The sequence below is a fragment of the Xenopus laevis genome, chromosome 3L (genome assembly GCF_017654675.1).
Source record: "Xenopus laevis strain J_2021 chromosome 3L, Xenopus_laevis_v10.1, whole genome shotgun sequence".
Lineage (NCBI taxonomy): Eukaryota > Metazoa > Chordata > Amphibia > Anura > Pipidae > Xenopus > Xenopus laevis.
In genome coordinates this window covers 28,523,287-28,544,188 of record NC_054375.1, presented here as the reverse complement: position 1 = coordinate 28,544,188, position 20,902 = coordinate 28,523,287, and the positions used below count along the sequence as shown (strand labels likewise).

The window sequence follows — 20,902 nt, the reverse complement described above, 5'->3', positions numbered from 1 at the left end:
TTCGAGTTCAATTTTAGTATGATGTAGAAAGTGCTATTCTGAGACAATTTGAATTTGCATTTTTATTATTTGTGGTTTTTGAGTTATTTAGCTTTTTATTCAGCAGCTCTCCAGTTTACAATTTCAGCAATCTGGTTGCTAGGGTGCAAACCATGCACTGATTTGAATAAGAGGCTGGAATATGAAAAGGAGAGGGTCTAATTAGAAAGATGGGCAATAAAAAGTAGCAATAACAACACATTCATAGCCTTACACAGTATTTGTTTTAAGATGGGGTCAGTGACCCCCATTTGAAAGCTGGACTGAGTCAGAAGTAGAAGGCATATAACTAAAAACTATAAAAAATAAATAAAGAAGACCAGTTGAAAAGTGGCATACTAAACATATTAAAGTTAACTTAAAGGGCTATATTTGTTAATCCCTTTTTTTTCCCCCGGATATGACTTTATGTACAATGTTGTGAAAAACGCTTTAAAATAATCCTTATCGTAGTGTGTGTCCAAGTTTCAAATAAGAATCGGTTATACAGGAAGGGTTGGCACTGGGATGCCTCTTATTAACGTACAATTTCTATGCTGTTTTGATCTTGTTAATCTGGTTTATTATTAGCTGCCTCTAAAAGCTTCTGGCACTGTGCTGTGTCATTGTTACTGGGGGCAGATAATGCTGTTGTTTTGGCCACACAGCGTGTTACAGAAATGCAGGCGTTTCGGAGCAGGTAACTCCACGCTCAGATTTCCTAGACCACAGGAGATGCTTTTTTGTCTTCTTATAAATAGAATTATTTTGCTGGAGAGAAAAGGAGGATTCAGCAAGCCCCATCTCCCTGATGTAAAACATTCACTATTAGCTCGCAGTGAGAGGTCTGCAGCCAACATTTCCTCTGTTTACACAGAATTATATTTGGATAAACACTATCCAATATCTGAGCGGGGAGAAAATGGATACTTAAAGAAGCTGGTTCAGTGGTAATGTATCTCATTTATCATGAAAATTACAGTTTTCTTTTTTTTCTTGAAACCAATTATATAGTCTGCATTGGACATTTCCGGGTCAGGCTATTTTTAGCTGAAAATATGGTTACAAATATAGAAAATATCCATGAAAGAGTTACCCTAGGTATACAGGTGGGATTGTAGATGGGATTAAACCTTTAAAACACAAAGTATTTCAACATATCAGGGATTTAGTAAAAACATATTCCTTCTGACCCAGCAGTTGCATTTTTTTCAATGCTTTCTGGCCCAATTATCCTAATTGAAAGGCTTTTTATTCAGCAGTTCTCCAGTTTGCAATGTCAGCAATTTGGTTGCTAGGGTCCAAATTACCCTAGCAACCATGCACTGATTTGCTTAGCAGGCTGGAATATGAATAGGAGAGGCCTGAATAGAAAGATGAGTAATACAAAGTAGCAATACCCATATATTTGTAGCCTTACAAAGCAGTTGTTTTTAAATGGGGTCAGTAACCCCTATTTGAAAGCTGAAAATTGTCAGATGAAGGCGGCAAATAAATAATAAAGACCAATTGAAAGGTTGCTTAGAATTGGCTATGCTACAAGACACTAAAAGTTAACTTAAAGGTAACCCACTCCTTAATTTAAGCAGTGAGTGTCGTTTCTAGATTTTGGAGATCTCCCATATCTAGAAATTTAGGTTTTTTTCTTTTTATCAAAGGTCGAATTTTAAAGGGAATGTAAAGGCAAACAAATAAAATCCCGTTTTTATTTTCTCCAATTTACTTTATTTAAAAAATGTGTACCGTTTTTTATAAGAAACCTGACTGTATGCAGTGAAACTCTCCCTTCATTTACTGCTGTGGATAGGAATTGTCAGACGGTCCCTAACTGCTCTGCAGGGAAACAATCATACTTATGAGCAGCAGGGGGAGCCCCCACCATACTTCCCAGCCATGCAGAACTCAAGCAGCTTGGTTTCCCTATTTTCATAATTTAGGACGATCCCTAAGCAGCCCAGTCCACACTGAGCATGTGCACAGTCTTAGTCTTGGAAAGATGGTTTTTCTTTTTTTTATATAAAACTGTTTTATTGAATTTTCAATAAAATAAATGGATGCTGTTACAAAAGTAAATATCAAGCAACCGTGGAGAATATATGTTCTTGCAAAGATGTTTAACAAAGTTACAAGATGGTGAACACCTGTGGCCAACTTTGAAAGCATAAATCATTTGTTTGATTAGGCTTGTGGTGCAGTAAGTTCATGCTTATGTTTATACAAGTATACAAAATACAGCATTTCTAGCATTATTCTATTTTAGACTTTACTTTCCCTTTAAGAGTTTTTTATACCTCAAATAAACTCACAACTTGAATGGTTTCTAATTTAAGAAAAAACTTGAATGGAAAAAACTAGAAATCAGCGAGTTCAGGGTTAATCCGAAAACTCAAATGAATCGAGTTTTTGGTGGGGGAAAACTAGAATGGCTTGAGTTTTCAGGCAAGATCCTCCGAACATCAAGCAGGCTGTTAAATGCTTCAAGAGGCTTCTGCCATTGACTCCTACATTACCTCGACTTCTTTTAGATGGTGTATCTATGGATTCAAGCTATTTCCAGGGTCGGGTATACTGAATCTCAAAACATTCAAATTTTTTTTTAACCCGAAAAATTGATTTTTGACCAACAAAACCTTGAAAACTCGAATTTATGTGGAGAACGCAACTCGAACCTTAATAAATCTACCCTTACAGGACCGGACTAGGGGTAGCAGGCAGAGTAGGCACGTGCTTAGGGCGCAAAGTTGAGGGGGCGCCAAGCACATACTTCCTCTGCCTGCTCCCCCTAGTCTGGTCCCTTCTCCGTTCTTTTCCCAACTGTCCACTTGTGCGTCGCTTTGCCAATTGCACGTTGATCTGTACATGTGCATCTGTTCGCACGTACACAATCGTTCAATAGACACTCGTGAGCTTCAGCGTGCCCAGTCGGTGCCACAACCGGCCAGGTTGCCTAGGGCTTGGCCTGGCTCGGACACCTTAATATAATTAAATCTATGGAGGACCTGACAATCCTGTCAAATACATCACATACTTTTACTGAAACCTGATTTGGGTGTTGTAACCAGTAGGAGTCCATCACAAGACATGCAGTGTAAAGCTACAGAGACAATTTTATACCTCCCTTTATCAATATGATAAGTAGGATTGCATATCGAGAAGGCAGTTTTCTAGACTGAGGGTGTCCTTGATGAACTGTAAAGAATTGGTTCATTCCATATGGTGCCCACTGCTGAGACCTTCTTGGCCATACAGTGAAGTTGTAGGGAGTAACCAACTGCTGCAATTATCCTGTGTTTTTAAAAGGCTCATTAATAAGTCTTGTACTCCCTGGAACTGGAAGTATATTACAATTTATATTTTTCAGAATGAAAACTGGTTGTAGTTAAAAAACTGTAATACAGGTATAGGATCCATTATCCAGAAAGCTCAGAATTATGGGAAGGCCATCTCCCCATAGACAATTTTTAAAAACGATATAATCAATGTTAATGTTATCAATAAATATTAACTTACTTATATATTTTGGAGTGTGGGAGGAAACCAGAACACCTAGAGGAAACCCATGCAAGCACATGGTACGTTGGGAACATATAAAGGGGCAAATTTACTAAAGGGCTAACACGGGCGAAAATTCACCAGTATGACATAATTTCGGTACTTCGCCGATTTACTAACGATTGCTGGCGTAACTTCGCTAGCGAAGGAGATAGACTACTTCACTCCCTAACGCCTGACGAATTTGCGCTCTGGCAAATGGACGTAACTACACAAATTCACTAAGATGCGAATTTTACTGAACATTACCTCTTGCGCCAGACTTGCCTTCGCCAACTCAGACCAGGCGAAGTGCAATAGAGTAGATAGGAGTTCCTAAAAAAATAGTTGAAAATTTGTCCCAAGTCCCAAAAGACACTGGTGTCCTTTTTCAGGGTGATAGGCTGAAAAAGAGCATACATTTTTTTGGGGGTTTTCCCCCCTACATTTGCTAAAATATGGCACATAATCAATACACTGGGCTCATGTGTAGTGCAATATAACAATTTTATTTTATATTATTAAGGTTTCCCCGGGCTTGTGTAGTGTAATGTATTTGCTGCAACATATACGTCCATTGAACTTTAACTTGCCGCCGTATGCAAATTAGCCAAAGCTAGCGCAACTTCAATTCGCTTGGTGCAGCAACGCTAGCACAACTTCGTCAGCGTTCGGCACCCTGGACGCAACTTCGGATTTTAGTGAATTAGCATTGACCTGGCGAATCTACGTCTGGCAAAGTGTTGCGCTGTGAGCAAAGAGGTTGCTGGTGAATTTTTGGAGGTTAGTGAATTTGCCCCAAATAGTGCAGATAGTGCCCTGGCCGGAATTAAACCCAGGGAAGGCAGCTGTGCTAACCATTGCACCTCCGTACATAATTGTAAATGGGAAGACTTGCAATATAAAATTTACTGATGAGGAAAATATGTAAATTGAAGGATGCTTTAGAGATATACAAAAATAAATGTGACCTAAGCGTGTACACATAGAATAATAATCACAAAAACACCAATGTCTGTCCCTGGCATATACACGACATTGATGACCTATCCTCCTATCAAATATACAACAGACTTGTGAATTGTTAGTACAGGTATGGGATCCGTTATCTGGTAACCGTTATCCAGAAAGCTCAGAATTATGGAATGCCCGTCTCCCATAGACTCCATTTTATCCAAATAATCCACATTTTTAAAAATGATTATCTCTTTCTCTGTAATAAAAAACAGTACCTTGAACTTGATCCAAACTCAGATATAATTAATCCTTACTGGAAGCAAAACCAGACTATTGGGTTTATTTAATGTTTACATGATTTTCTAGTAGACCTAGAGCATGAAGATCCAAATTACGGAAAGATCTGTTATCCGGAAAACCCCAGGTTCCGAGCATTCTGGATAACAGATCCCATACTTTTCATATACACCTGACATAAGGCTGCTCCTATCACATAAGTACTTTACAGATCTACATCAAGTTTGTTCCACCACTACTGTTCAGAAAAGGGAGAAGTGGAGTTCAGAAGATGATATCTTTGGGATATAATCCAGCTATAACTGTTGTTTGGAGAACTGCATTTGAATTTACCAGTTTCACATATAAGGCAGCACTGGGGTTGTTGATAAGAACTGGATTCTTATGATGACAGTAAATTAAGATTGTCTTCCATCTGTTCTCTCTAGGCAATTAAGGTGTCCAGTCATTTTTATAGGATGAAATCATAATCTAAATACTGCACATGAAAAACTAGAGCTGTAAAGGATTATTATTGGAGGTAATATATTAGATATGATTCTGCTGCAGTCTTTGAAAATGGATCCAAAAGAAACACCTTCATATCAAGTTTTTTTCATAAGTACGTCTTGTTTTCAGACTCACCTTTGCCATTACCTTAAGAGCAGAATCAGTGGCATAACTATAGAGGAAGCAGACCCCACAGTCGCAGGGGTCCCGGACTGTGGGGTCTGCTTCCTCTATAGCTAATAAATAAAACCCCTCCTCCCTAGCCGCTCTCTCTTACCAGCAAGGAAGGGGGAAGTAAGTTGTGCGGGAGTGGGCGGAGTCAGGGTGGGGCATAGGCGGAGTCAGGGCAGGGAGGGGGCAGGCGTATGGGGATCGGTTGCGCTTGGCTCCTCTGAAGATTTTTTGCAGGGGGGACCAGTACACTCTAGTTAAACCACACAGAAGAATTTCTATTTCTCAAAAGCCCGTCCAGTACTATGAATCTGCAGCCTTGCAATATATAGCTAGGAACCAGGCCTGGACTGGCAATCTGTGGGTTCTGGCAAATGCCAGAGGGGCTGCTTTAAGTTGCCATAGTCAGGCACTATTTATTGGGCTGTTTGGGCCTCTGTGTAGCTGAAATGCCAGGGCCTATTTTGAATCTCAGTCCAGACCCGCTAGGAACTCCCTTCATCAGAAAGACCAGACTAGAAAACGTATCCTGTCTACATGCAAACGGGATTTTTAAATCGCAATGTATGCATTGTGCTCAAATGGGTGGTTCACCTTTACATTAACTTTTAGTTTATTATAGAATGGCTAATTCCAGGGTCGGACTGGGGGGCCCGGGGCTTCTGCCTCCCGTCCTGCAACCCTCCCCTCTGCCACGTTTGTGCGCACTCTTGCATGTGCATCAGCACATACGCTGTTTGGTCGCGGCAAAAAGCTGTGCTGACGCGCATTAGCGAGTGCGCACTTGCACGAGCGGCGACATGGTTGCCAGACGGGAGGCCCTGAGGCAGTAGCCCTGGGAAGAAATCCAGGTGGTGGATCTAGAGCCGGGGGCCCACCGGATTTTTCCTCAGTGTCCCACCAGCCCAGTCCGACCCTGGCTAATTCTAAGAAGATTTTCAATTGCCCTTTATTTTTTTTAGTTTTTGAATGAATTGCCTGTTTCTTCTGAATCTTTCCAGCTTTCAAATGGGGGTCACTGACCCCATCTAAAAAAACAAATGCAAGGCTACAAATTGTTATTGTTACTTTTTATTGTTCATCTTTCTATTCAGGCCTCTCATATTCATATTCCAGTCTCTTAGTTATATCAATGCATGGTTGCTAGGGTAATTTGGACCCTAGCAACCAGATTGCTGAAATTGCAAACTGCTAAATAAAACTACGAAATAACTCCAGAACCAGAAATAATAAAAAAGAAAAGCAATTGGAAATCATCTCAGAATATCACTCTCTACATAATACTAAAGGTTAACTCAAAGATGAATATTTTAAATTTGGGTCGTGGGAGCATTTTATTCGAGTTTGCCAGAACTGTATGATTGAGGGTAAGAACACAGATCATAGTGTGAAATTGGAAAAGGTTCTGTCCCTTTATTATAAAAGCATAAAATTAAGCACAGTAATGTTTGCAAAAAATGTAAATAAAATGTAAATATTTACACTGATAAATATGTTTATTTTAGTTTTTTAAGTAATTTGTAGTAATTATCTTTTTTACAGTAACCGTTGTCAATGGGATCCCTTATCCGGAAACCTGTTATCCAGAAAGCTCTTAAATACAGCAAGGTCATCTACCGAACACAGTCCATATTTAAGTAATGAATTCTAAGTTTGAAAAAGGATTTCCTTTTTCTCTGTAATAATAAAACTATGCTCAGCTACATGAACCCATATTGGTGGCATTTTGGGTTTATATAATGATTTTATGCTTTTTTTGCCAAGGTCTACTGGTCCAAATTACAGAAATATAACTTATCAGGAAAACCCCAAGTATTCTGGATAATAGATCCTATACTGGTGCAGTTATGGGATCTGTTATTCGGAAACCCATTATCCAAAAACTAGAAATTACAGAAAGGCCATCTCCTATAGACTCCATTTTATCCAAATTTGTATCCAACTTTTTCTCTGTAATAATAAAACAGTAGTTTGTACTTGATCCAAACTAAGATATTAATCCTTATTGGAAGCAAAACCAGCCTATTCGGTTCATTTAATGGTTACATGATTTTCTAGTAGACTTGAGGTATGAAGATCCAAATTACGGATAGATATTTTATCCAGAAAATCCCAGGTCCTGAGCATTCTGGATAACAGGTCTCATACCTGTACAACCATATTCTGTCTTTCCGCTAAATTCATGTTGTTGTAATGAGTGTAACTCATTATCCCAATAAAGAACTTTGCAGACAAGTTGCTGCCCTGGATTTGTTCCACAACTACTGAATGCATTGAACTATTGGGTATTACACACAGAATACCTGTGGAAGAAGCCAACAAAGAAATTCGGTGAGCTTGCTCTGAATACTATAGTTGTAAAACTTTGTAACATAAAGCCTCTCACTTTGAAAAAATGATCTACTAATATATATTTAACTACAAATCAATTCTTTTAAAACATGATATTTCCACAAGGAATATTCCAATAACTACATTATGAAATACAACAATGAATTTGAAACCTTAAACTTAGAAATATACACAGTAGCAATATCATGCTCTAACACCACTATTAATGTTTAATGAGAGTTTATCAATGTCATTTATTGTAATACTTGATACCATGAGTTATTCTATTTGCATAATTATACATATGCATGCATGATAATATTATTATGCCTGTGCTGGTATCTCTTATCTTGTAAATTATATCCTTATAAACGGTCATCAGTTATAAACGGTAAGTACCGTAGTTATGTTATTTTTGTCACATGAGTCACTAAAACTTGTGTATTATAATAAATAAAGTACCCCTTGTTGGAAAATATGAGGATATTAGAAGTCACCTCGGAGTTCCATGACCTGTATACCCATAAATTGTTACGCAGTAGGAGCTTATATTTACATTTTATTAAAGGGTAAGTAAACCTTTAAAATAAGTGAATGTAAAAATGATTAGTGTGCTATTCTAAGCACATATGCAAATTACATTCATAATTTTTTTTTTTTACTTCCAAGGAATTAAAGGAAAACTTTGCCCCCAAAATGAATACTTAAGTAACAAATAGTTTATATCAGATTAAGTGTACTACTTATGAATCTTACCAAACTGCAATATGTATATATATATATATATATATATATATATATATATATATATATATATATATATATATATATATATATAGTCAACTACAAGAGGTCCTCTGCACTCAACCCATTATCAATATATTTAAGACAGAGGCATTTTGTGCATACTGCTACTAAAAAATGCCTTACCCTTTAAACAACACAGGGATTGTTTGTCCATATATTGCAATATATTTAATCTGGCCAACTACGTCAAAGTCATCCCATATCTGGCCAGTCCTACGCTTAATTTTCATCAACAAACCCCCTAAAATAGTATATTATTATGAAAATGGTTTGTTCACATGAAGCAGGGTTTTACATATAATATGCGTTGTTTGGGGGTATCGTTTTCCTTTACGTAATACACATATTGTTAATATGAATGATTTTTGATACAACATCACCACCTGCTGGTCAGTTCCAGCAGGTGGCCAAGTTGTAACAGAATTCAATCATATTAACTGTACATGTATCCCTTAATATCTTGGAATTACAAAACAATGAGAAGCAGTCAATAAACAGCATTAATCTGATCATGCACAAATCTAATATTTTAGATACTTTTGATTTTTGTTGGCAGTCAGACCACAGAGAAGCGCAGTCCTTAATTAGATCAGTTGGTGTTGGAAAGCTTCTGTTTCACTGATGTCCCTTCAGAGCACTGGGGATCAACACTTCATTGCACATGCTAGATGGAACTGTCCTAATGAATTTTAAAGGGGAAGAAATATCCTCTGTTCCAGCGAATCTATATTTATAATCCAGGACAATATATTGCAGTCCATTGCTGCTACTGACTGCCATTGCCTTGTACAGACAATATTATTACTCCTAGGTCCTACTCCATCAAGGTCCTATCAACATCCAATTATGTTAATGTCACATGGGAAGTGTCGTTGCCCATGCAGAACGCCTCAATGATTTGTGACAAAACACATAAAATAGCTATTCATTGTTCATGTTGTAGTATTTATATTTAGTGATGGGCGAACTTCTCCCGTTTTGCTTCGCTGAAAAATTCGCGAAAATTTCCAGAAAAAAACTTGAAATTCGAACGTTTTCACGCAAAAACCGTGAAATTAGAAGGATTCCACTCAAAATTCGTGAAATTTTAAGGATTTCACACAAAAATCGTGAAATCTGAAGGATTTCTCTCAAAAATCGTGAAATTTGAAGGTTTTCACAAAAAATTGTGAAGTTTGAAAGATTTCACTTAAAAATCGTGAAACTTGAAGGTTTTCACTCAAAAATCGTGAAATTTGAAGGTTTTCACTCAAAAATATTGAAAATCGTGAAAATCGGAAATTGAATTTATTCGCCCATCACTATTTATATTCCCTTAATGGGAAACACTGGACATTGGAGGTCTCTATAAAACTATATCATATAAAACAGCCCATATGTAAAACGAGTTAGATCATACAAGTTGGTCCTTAATCTAAGAGCAGTAACCCTTTAATATTATGTTAAAGGGACAACAATTTCCATTTTTCTGTGTTTTTAAATAAACCCAATGGCACAGTCTATGCATTGATTTTTCATCTTTGACTTAACTTTTAGTATCATGTAGATGGTGATATTCTAAGACAATTTTTTTTGTTTTTCAATATTTGTGGTTTTTAGCTTCTTATTCAGCAGGCCTCTAGTTTGTAATTTCAGCAATCTGGTTGCTAGGGTCCAAATTATCATAGAAACCATGCACGGATTATGAATAGGAGAGGCCTGAATAGAAAAGGTAATAAAAAGTAGCAATAAAAATACTTTGTAGCCTTACAGAGCATTTAATTTATAGATGGGGCTAAGTGACCCCTATTTGAAAGCTGGTAAGAAGAAAAAGGCAAATAATTAAAATCTATAAAAAAAAAAAAAACAATAATGAAGAGAAATTGAAAAGTTGCTTAGAACTGGCCATTCTATAACATACTAGAAGTTAACTTAAAGGTTAGCCATCCCTTTAAGCTTCTAAGTTTGCTTTCCTGAAAGCCCTTCATCTGTTCCAAAAGTCTTTAAAAGAAAGACAGGGGAAGCCAGACCTGCTTCCTTCAAAAAAAAAAAAAATTCCAATATCACCCAATTGTTTCTCTTGGTTTGTTCCACTTTGCTTCAAGTCTCAGACTGTTGAGAGTATTAATCTGGAGGTTATTTAAAGGGGGCTGCTCACCTTTGAGTTAACCTTTGGTATGATGTAGTAGAGAGTGATATCCTGAGACAATTTGTAATTGGTTTTCAATTTTGAAGTGCCTAACGCTAGCTTAAATTCACCAGCGTGACGTCATTTCATTACTTCGCCGATTTACTAATGGGCGCTGGCGTAAATTCGCTAGCGAAGTGGACCTACTCTAGTGCTACTTCGCACCCTTACACCAGACGAAGTTGCGCTATGACAAAGGGACGTAACTACGCTAATTCACTAACTTGCGCATTTTACTGAACGTTACCTCTTGCGCCAGACTTGCCTTCCCCACCTCAGACCAGGCAAAGTGCAATAGAGTAGATAGGGCTTGCTTCAAAAAAAGTTAACATTTTTTCTAAGTCCCAAAAAACGCTGGCGTCTTTTGCTTTTTTTAAGGGTGATAGGCTGAAAAAGATCGTAAATTTTTTTGGGGGCACCCTCCTTCCCCCCTACATTTCCTAACAAATGGCACCTAAACTATACAGTGGGCACATGTATAGGGCAAAATTACAACTCTTTTATTTAATGAAGCTTTCCCAGGCTTGTGTAGTGTAATGTATTTGCTGCTACATGTACGTCCATTGTACTTTAACTTGGTGCCATATGCAAATTAGGCATCACTAGCGTAACTTCGCTTTGCTTGACGAATTAACCCTAGCGCAACTTCACTACCTTTCGTCTCCCTGAGCGCAATTTCGGATGTTAATGTATTAGCGGCGCCCTGGCGAAACTTCGTCGTGCGACGAAGCCTGCGCTAGCGCAACTCCACAGGTTACTGAATTTGCCCCTAAAAGTTAACTTAAAGGTGAACCATCCCTTTAAGAGCACCAGAGATTGATACATTAGCACATATACAGTATTATCACATTTAACTTCAAGAACTGTATTTTAAGGCAGATAAATCCATATTTTGAAAAACCTTATCAATAAAAGGGTAGTGCCCTATGGACATCAAAAGAAGCTCATGCCATTTTTAATTCCATAGACATCAATAAAGGGTTTGAAATGTTTCCACTCTAATTGTTGTCCTCAGTGACAGAAATAAATTCTGCAGCTATTTTCACAAGGCCTCATGCAGTGGGCAAAGTGCAAAAAATTGTGTGTAAATGACCCTACATTTTTCCATAGGGCACGTGCCTAACTTTCCCATCTGAATGATGCAAAGGTTTGAGAAGAGGAAGAGCGGGTGCCTGCATGACTTCCCAGTTCCCACCCTTCATGAATACAGAGATGCCTAACACAAGAAGTGCTGTATTCATAGGCCACACACAGGAAAGTGCAGGGCAGGACCAGGGCCACTTTAAAAAAGGGCATCTGCCCAAGGTTCACTTATTTGGGGGCCCACTGTCTTTAATTTTTTTCTTCTTTGTTCACTCCCTGCTCTTCAGAAAAAATCCAAGATGGCTGCACATTCCACTGTAGAAAGTGTGGCCATCTTGGATTTTTTCACAGCCTTTTAAGCCAGGCAAGAAAACTTCTCTACTGGTATTCTGCTTGAACAAGGTAATGTTCTCAGTCTATCCACTGGCATGTCTGGAGTTAATGGAGTGCATATTTGCCATTTTCCAGGAAGCTTACTTGCTTGTTTGGGCATTGGCCATTTCTACAGTGATTATACTGGCACAGGCCTGGGGTTGCCACCTTTTTGTTTGCGCAACTCTGGGCAGGGGGCAGTGACGGTGATGCCAGGGGCGGACCGGGTGATGTAGAAGGCGGGACTGGTGCCGTAGAGGTGAAATTTACTGTCATTAACTTCAATGTCCTGTCCGGATTTCCTAATTTTTAAAATCCACACAAGCTGTTTTCACCTGGCCCTTCCAAAAACCAGGCTGTCCAGGTATAAACGGTAGGCACAGCTGGGGTCATTATGCTGATTATCCATTTTCTGTATTAATTATTCTGCCATGTCTAAGATTAATATGCGGATAATTCATTTTTTTGTAATAATTATACTGGCACGTCTGGGTTATGTTTTGGTAAAACTAGTGCGGTATTTAGAGGCGTGACCAAGAATATTTGCAGGATTTAGCTGATGTTTTTGAATTGCACCGTTTTGATTGTGGGGGGCCATATGGCATCTGTACGTTGGATTCCTTTTTTCCAGTATCATTTTCAAGGTTTACTCAACGCAGCCTGATTTTTTATACAATATGAATGCAGCATATAGTTTCGGTTTCATTTCTAGCAGTAGCCCGATGACAGAAACTGAAACTACCGCACCCTCCTCCCATTATAAATATGTGAAACTGCCTGTAAATTAGACTGTTTCTCAGTATTCCTCATAAAGTTAAGAATCGGGTACAATGATAGATTTTTTGAGATTATCTTTTTACATATTTAGTCCTTTTCTTTTGAATTATGTGTTACTGTATAGATCAACCATTTCAGTACATGGATGGGAGGTACATTTCAAGGCCTAACAAGCTGCATGAGGGAGAGGCCTGGCCAGAAAAACATTTCCTGTTTAGGAAGCAAAGCAGCAAGAACATCCGATTGTGGGTTGCTGGGTCTGTTGTCACACAGGTTCTCATTCTAAGTGACATGACATTTAGAAATAGTGTTTGCCTGTTTATCGGGCAGCTTGTAATTACATTAGGACTTTCAATGGGCTTCAGCCTATTACTAGACTTTGATCTGTTCGCAAAATGAGCAAGAAATGTAATTTAGTAAATTTGCCCTCAGTTTTACCCATATTTACCCGTATACAAGTATCGGATCTGTTATCTGGAAACCCATTATCCAGAAAGTTTGGAATTATGGGAAGGCTCTCTCCAGTAGACTTCACTTTAAAGAAATAATTACAATTTTCCCAGATCCCAAACATTATGGATAACAGGCCCCATACCTGTACAGCAATATCACCAACTTTAATATGACAAAAGCTGCCTAAACAAAGTTTGACCACAATAAAGCTAAAAAGGCTTCCTCTGACATACACCACATAGGCAGGAGAACAGAATGCTGCAGTTTCACCCAGCAAGATATTATCAGAATGAAAATGGATTTAAAAACAGTGAAACTATGTCTTTGTTCAAGTTTACAAGAATGGAGATTCAAATTATGGAAAGACCCCTTATCTGGAAAGCCCCAGGTCCTTGGTATTATAAATAATAAGTTCCAAACTTGTATATTTATTGGGAAAAAAAATCCCATATCTGGCCAGTCCTACACTCAAATTGCATCTGATTCATTAAGTTTTACCTGCAACTAACTAGCTGCTTTCAAAGTAAAACTCCCAAACTTGGCTGCCCTTTTATTAGACACCAGTGGGATCACCTGACTATAGCTGGGAGGGGTGGGAGCTACAACATGGAGCTGGTCACTGTTCCTGTATAACTATAACAAACAAGGGACAGCTGTGCAATGAGGCTGTGACCACAAAATACAAATGCACTCAACCCATTATCAATATATTTAAGACAGAGACATTTTGTGCATACTGCTACTGAAAAATGCCTTACCCTTTAAACAAAACAGGGATTGTTTGTCCATATATTGCAATATATTTAAGCTCATTCTAGTCATCCCATATCTGGCCAGTCCTACGCTCAATTTTCATCTGATTCATTAAGAATTCTATTGCTTCATTATACATTTTTATTTACAACGAAATTTAAAGCTGCACAGTCCCACAATGGATCGTTTTAATAAATATAGTCTAATTGGACGAGTAAAGAACCTTGCTCACCCAGCAACAGACGTGACCTGGGTGTAAAGACCCCAGGTCCGGCACTTAAACGAAATATTCAAATAGAAGTCGCTGATGTACAAATGGGAAAAACACTCACCCGAAGTCTTGAGTGGTCCGGGTGCATCGCCCCGAACCTGTTGCAGGGGGTGTGTGCACTTTCGAGTATAGGAGAAATAGGCAAGCACTTCCGGACGCCACTTCAAATAGGTAAAATTCAACTTTTATTTCAAATGCATTAAAACCATAATGTTCATTATACATTTTACATATATTATTCATTATACATCTGTATATTTTTTTGAACTGGTGCACAGTTGAACCAGTATTTGGGAACTCAGCCCTACTACTTCATGTATGCTAGTTCTCATTAATAATTGTAATATGTTGATTTTGTAGATGGCACCCATCAGAAAAAGACTATAAGTTCAAAACAGACATCATTCCTGAGTGAAGAGATCTGCCGTAGTGGCTTACATCCTGGTCTTAGGCAGCATTATAACTGTGTGGAGCCTCGGCAAAGGAAAATAGTCATATGCCCAGATAATATACAGTATGGCAACTCATTTTGCCATTAGCCAAGGGTGCTGTTCGCCATATGTATATGCAAATTCATAGAAGGAATCCATCATTTGCACAGCATGTGAGTGTCACCTATAAATTAGAATTGAACTGCTATCCTAACAGAAGTGCTTTTGCATGATGGCCAGAAGTTTAGTGGTCAAATGGTTTGCACTGTCCTAGATACAAAAGTATTTAAAAATAACGGGTATTGCATTTTGGATGAAGATAGTCAGGAAGCTTTCCATTTACTTTAACATATTAACCCTCATCATTTTTCTTTTTATGAACCCTGACATCAAGAGGGTCCCCATCACAAATCTGAAGCTTATAACTCTTCAATGTATTCCTTCATTCTTTCTCTAATCTCATGCTTTCTACTCAGTTTCCACCTTTCTATTATTCCACCTTCTGTCTTTATATATAGTTTTCCCAAATGATCTTTTCTGCTCATGTGCTTTTCTACCCATATTTTATTTCTCATGTTTTTTTAATATTCTCTATATGTATCCTATTCCTTCCATTTTTTCTGTATTTCTCCTCTGCCTTCTTTATTATTTTTCCTCTTTCCTGGATTACGTCTCATCTTGCTTTCTCACTTTCCCTTCCTATGTCTTTCTTCCATTGCCCTTTTCACTTCCTCTTCAATCCTTTCTTTTTCGCTCTCTCCATGGCATTTCTCTTCTGCTTTCTATCTCCATTTGCCCACATTTCCCAGTACTCATCTCTTCTCCAATATTATTTTTTCTTCCCTTCAGCTGTTTTTGACTTCTTCTGCCATCCCTTTTTCATTTATCTTCTCATTGGCACCTTCCACACTGATGCCCATTTCTATCTTCTCTCTCTTTCTCCACCACATTCTTATTTACTATAGCCTTCTCTCCCATGAACGCAATGACATTGCTAGTATTTATATTTTTTGTTTTTACTAAGCAAATGTCAAACTTCTTGGCTAAATAAAAAATTTTTTTTTCCTTTTTGAAGCTTTTTCAAAATTGTCGTGCTACATTTGTTTAAAGTGTATTGTATAGTTACATTCATAGCAACATATTAAATTTCGGATGAGAACATACTATAGTCCATCAAGACCAACCCCTCCAAATGATTCCCAGTACACACACACACATACATATACATTTATACAGAGTCAGACTGGACATTGTGGGGCCCACTGGGTTCCAAACCTTTGGGGGCCCCCTGCGCGCATGCACGAACTCTGGTCCCCCTTGCACGTGATGCGTATTCACAAAGTCCAACGCACGCTGCCCAGTCCTACCCTGCATATATACATACAAACACAGAGTTATACACACCTATCAATACAAACACAATAAACTAACAGTAGATATTGAGCCTTATACAGCCTTGGATATTATACTTGTTCAATAAGTCAATGTTTAAGCACTAATAAAAATCTGTCATCACAATATAACCCAGCAGGGCATTCCACAACCTCACTGCCCTCACTGTAAAGAACTACTGAAGTGCTACTCCAAGTGAAAGTCTAAAGGGGTGGCCTCTTGTTCGTATCTATGTGAAAACAGATTTATTCTTTAGTAAATGACTTATGTACTTGTAAACAGTAATCATGGCTCCACAAAAGTGCCTTTTTTCCATAGAAAATAACCTCCACTTTTATCAGCTTTCCTCGTATGCCCTTACAATGTCAAGCAGAGGCCCTGAGGTTATTTAGAAAATGTACCATTTACATTTTTTATGCAAGTAAAAATATTATACTGTATATTAATATATAAAAAAAATGAAGAAAGACTGGCCCTATTGTGCAAAATATTATCCCCAACCAAAGGTGCGGGCTAATAGAGCTCACACTCTGGCGGGGGGACATTTTTTTTTAAAAAACTGCCCCCGGTACGAACGGCCATGTTGGGGCACACGCATGCGCATAATGAACGAATGGCGCAACTTGCTCATTATGCACATGCGTGTGACGTCAGAATCGCATTATACGCATAAGCATATGTACGACATGCCCTAGCTCTGGCAATTAAAAAAAAAAACTGCATTTACCCCTAACTGGAGTGCGGACTCTGTCGTGCTTTATTTACATCTTAATTGTCCATCTCAATATTCAAAAAAATTTTTTTACATTGAGAGCTGTGAAGTTGTGCAATTCTCTCCATGAAGTGTTCTGTAGATATATTAGCTAGCTTTAAGAAAAGGTTGGATGGCTTAGTACAATGAAAAGGTTGAGCTAAATAAAACACAGGGATCTGACCGAATGAAATGTAAAAAACTGGTAAGAATATCTTTCACTGTACAGATAATGGCACATGATACTACTTATGGTTCTTTAAGTGCTGTATTTTTTTTTTTAGCAACCCCACAATTTGGGGCCAAAGCCCCCAAAACAACAACATCCATAGACTTAAAGAGTAAAATTAAAATCTCATTGCATGTACCCAAATCCTTTAGTTTAACATTACATAAAAGGCTGAATTAATTACTGTGATTATATTAATGAAGGGACTAAAGCTCTATGTGAATGAATTGATTGCAATAAACTTGAATCGATTTTTGGTGAGATGAATTAATTATTCAAAAGCCACGAGGAATACAGAATTCAGAAAACAGAAATGGGTAAAAGGTTGGAGGACTGTAGAGATTACGCACTAACTCCAATTACTCCCGCTCTAGAGAAAAGAGAAGTCCTACCCTCAAGAGCTTCAGTCACATGTTTACCTTACTATATACAGTACAGCTGTTTATCAAGACCTATATTATAACATTTGTTTTTAAAAACTCAGGGGGAAAGAAGGTGCAAAAGTTATTAGGCCTAGCAATGAAAAGCCCCCTTAGTAAAATAGTTGTATAAAAGTCACAGTGTATATAAGTGAACGAAAAACAACTGACCCTTTACTATAATAAACAATACAATCATTTGTCTTTTTCTTATATCAGCCATATTACTGTATTGTGGAATATGCTACACCGCTGGCGTCCTTGCTTAAAATGACAGATATCCCAGGTGCCACCTCTAGTGCAGAGGATCAGCTCTAACACAACAAAACTTTTCTATCGGACACTGGAGGAAAATGTGCATGAATTACGGAATACCGACCGATTAATCGTCTATGAAGGTAAGATCAATTTAAGTGCTGCTCTGTACTTTCAGTAATGTATAAAGATAACATATTAAGTATAATACAGGTATGGGATCACTTATCTAGAAACCCGTAGTCAAGAAGGTTTCTAAGTAAAGGAAGGCCATCTCACAATAGGGTCCATTTTAAGCAAATTATTTGCATTTTGAAAAACGATTGAACTAAGCTGCATGAATCCATGTTGGTGGCAAAACAATCATATTGGGTTTATTTAATGTTTCCATGATTTTTAACAGACAAGGTTTGGTGATCCAGAGACCCCTTATCCAGAGTCGGACTGGGCCGGAAGGACACAGAGAAAAAACCCGGTGGGCCCTGGCATTTTTGGGCCCTGCTGGCCCAGACCCGCTTCTGCGCTACCTCTCCTTTCTGGCTGCACAGAGAAGTTTGCAACTGCCCTTATCTCTTTTCTCTAAAGTATACTTAAAAGATATGGTTATTAGCAGTTGGTTTTCATATAAGGGATCTTTCTGTAATTTGGATCACCATACCTAAAACCTGCCCACACTTTAAATAAACCCAATAGGATTGGTATTCCATCATTATGGATTCATGCAGCTTAGTTGGGATCAAGTACTAGATGCTGTTTTAATATTACAAAAAAAAGGAAATCATTGTTAAATATTAGTACAGGTATGGGACCTATTATGCAGAATGCTCGGGCCCTAGGGCTTTCCAGATAACGGGTCTTTCTGTAATTTGGATCTTCATACCTTAAGAATACTAGAAAATCATATAAGTATTAAATAAGCCCAATAGGCTGGTTTTGTTTCTAATAAAGATTAATTATATCTTAGTTTGGATCTAGTACAAGTTACTGTTTTATCATTACAGAGAAAAGGGAAAACATTTTTTAAAATTTGGATTATTTGATTGTAATGGAGTCTATGGGAGACAGCCTTTCTGTAAATATTATTTTATATAATGTACCAGCATATTATGCACTGTACAATAAATAGGTCTATACATTGAAACCATTAAAATAATAAGAAGAATTACAGGTTGCCATAAGTGTACTCTATAAAACATTGAAATGAAGACAAAATCTAAAACACCAAAAATCTGAAAATAATCATCCAACTCTTAATGTAAGATTAGCATGCACTTGCACCACCAAAACACCAGTAATATTTAAATAAGTATTAGTACAATAAATGTTTTCTATAAATTGCATCTGTTCCATTTTGTTTTACTATATGTTGATAAATATTACACTGTATTACCTATTCAGCCACATATGGATTAGTATGCAATTATAAAATATTAGATAAACAACTGATAATTGTAGCTCACTATAGCTTGACATGTGTGTTATTTACATTAGCAGAGAAACAGTTAAGATAACACAAAGTATTAGAATACAGCTGTCATATTGCTTTATTTCTACTTACACATTTCCCAGAAGCTAAGGATCACAGCCAGCAGTTGCTGTCACAAGAAATCCCGAAGTACATAAAGCAACAACATTCTGAATAATAGAGCCTCCTGTAACAGAATACATCAGGGATTCATTCATTGCATATCAGCATCAATCCAACCCACTGATACTCAATGGAAATGGATCTTTTTACTGGATGTGTCCCACTTGATTATATTTTATAGCTACAGTGTAAAATAAAAATAATCTAACCCAAAGCTTTTTTTTTTTTCTTTCTTTTTTTCCTTTGTTGAATGTAGCAGGCGTGTCAATTGAAAACACTCTACCCCATTGGAATGTCGGAGAAATTAAACCAGGGGCACACCAGAGAGCAGGAAAATCCACAGCCAGGATAGCCTTTGGGGTGTAACAAAAACAAAAGAAAAAGTACCCCGCTTACAATCTTGCTAGAGCTGTTACTGTATAAATTATTTCAAAACCCGTTAGTTAAAATTTACATGTGTTGCCGTACAAGACCTGTGATTAACGTTGGACCAATCTAATAAATGGTATTGACTTAAAGTGCCGTGCTATAAATTCATTATATAATAAATAATGATTAAGAATGAAATTGATTATAATTGAAGTGCAGTGCAATGAAATTAGTTACTTAATTTGAAATTAAAAACTTTAATTAAATCCAGCCACAATAAATCGATTAAAAATAGTGGCAATAATAAGGCGTGATAGAGGTAACTGCGTCCAAACTTGGACAACAATTCAATAATAAAGTGCTAGGCAGTGCTAATTCATTAATTCATTATAACTCAGGTAATTGATTAAAAATTGATTAGAGTAACCGCATAAATAGGGATAAAATTTAAAAACAATACTCAGGTTCATAAGTTGAAATAAGAAAATGGAAAAGGAGAGAGGTGGAGTTGTCCCAAATCTACTACCTAATTTTTTCTAATCCCTGGGACACCACAAAGGCAAGGTAGGCAGAGCAACCGGGACTGTGGTCTCGATGGTTATTCTAAGCCCTAAGCTGTCAAGGACTATGCTGGCCTAAAAAACCACAAATCCACGGCCTCTTGTAAGTTCAGTAATGCGAGAGAGAAGAGAAAGCGAACCAGGTATTGCATTAAATATCCACCACCCCTTCCATTCCCATTTAACCCAAAGTAATTGAAATTGTTTAAAAGATTGAAATCAACAAGATTCAAAACGCCAACGCGCGTTTCGCTATACTCGCTTTATCAAGGCGCAATGAATGATATGATAAAGCGAGTATAGCGAAACGTGCGTTGGCGTTTTGAATCTTGTTGATTTCAATCTTTTAAACAATTTCAATTACTTTGGGTTAAATGGGAATGGAAGGGGTGGTGGATATTTAATGCAATACCTGGTTCGCTTTCTCTTCT

General features: G+C 37.6%; 1 long non-coding RNA gene across 1 annotated transcript; it reads left to right on the top strand.

Annotated features, from left to right (window-relative positions):
* Positions 1-662: 662 nt before the first annotated feature.
* Positions 663-20,410, top strand: LOC121401431. Its single transcript, XR_005966236.1, has 3 exons — positions 663-968; positions 17,919-18,097; positions 19,799-20,410. It is a non-coding gene; the product is annotated as an uncharacterized LOC121401431 (long non-coding RNA).
* Positions 20,411-20,902: the final 492 nt, after the last annotated feature.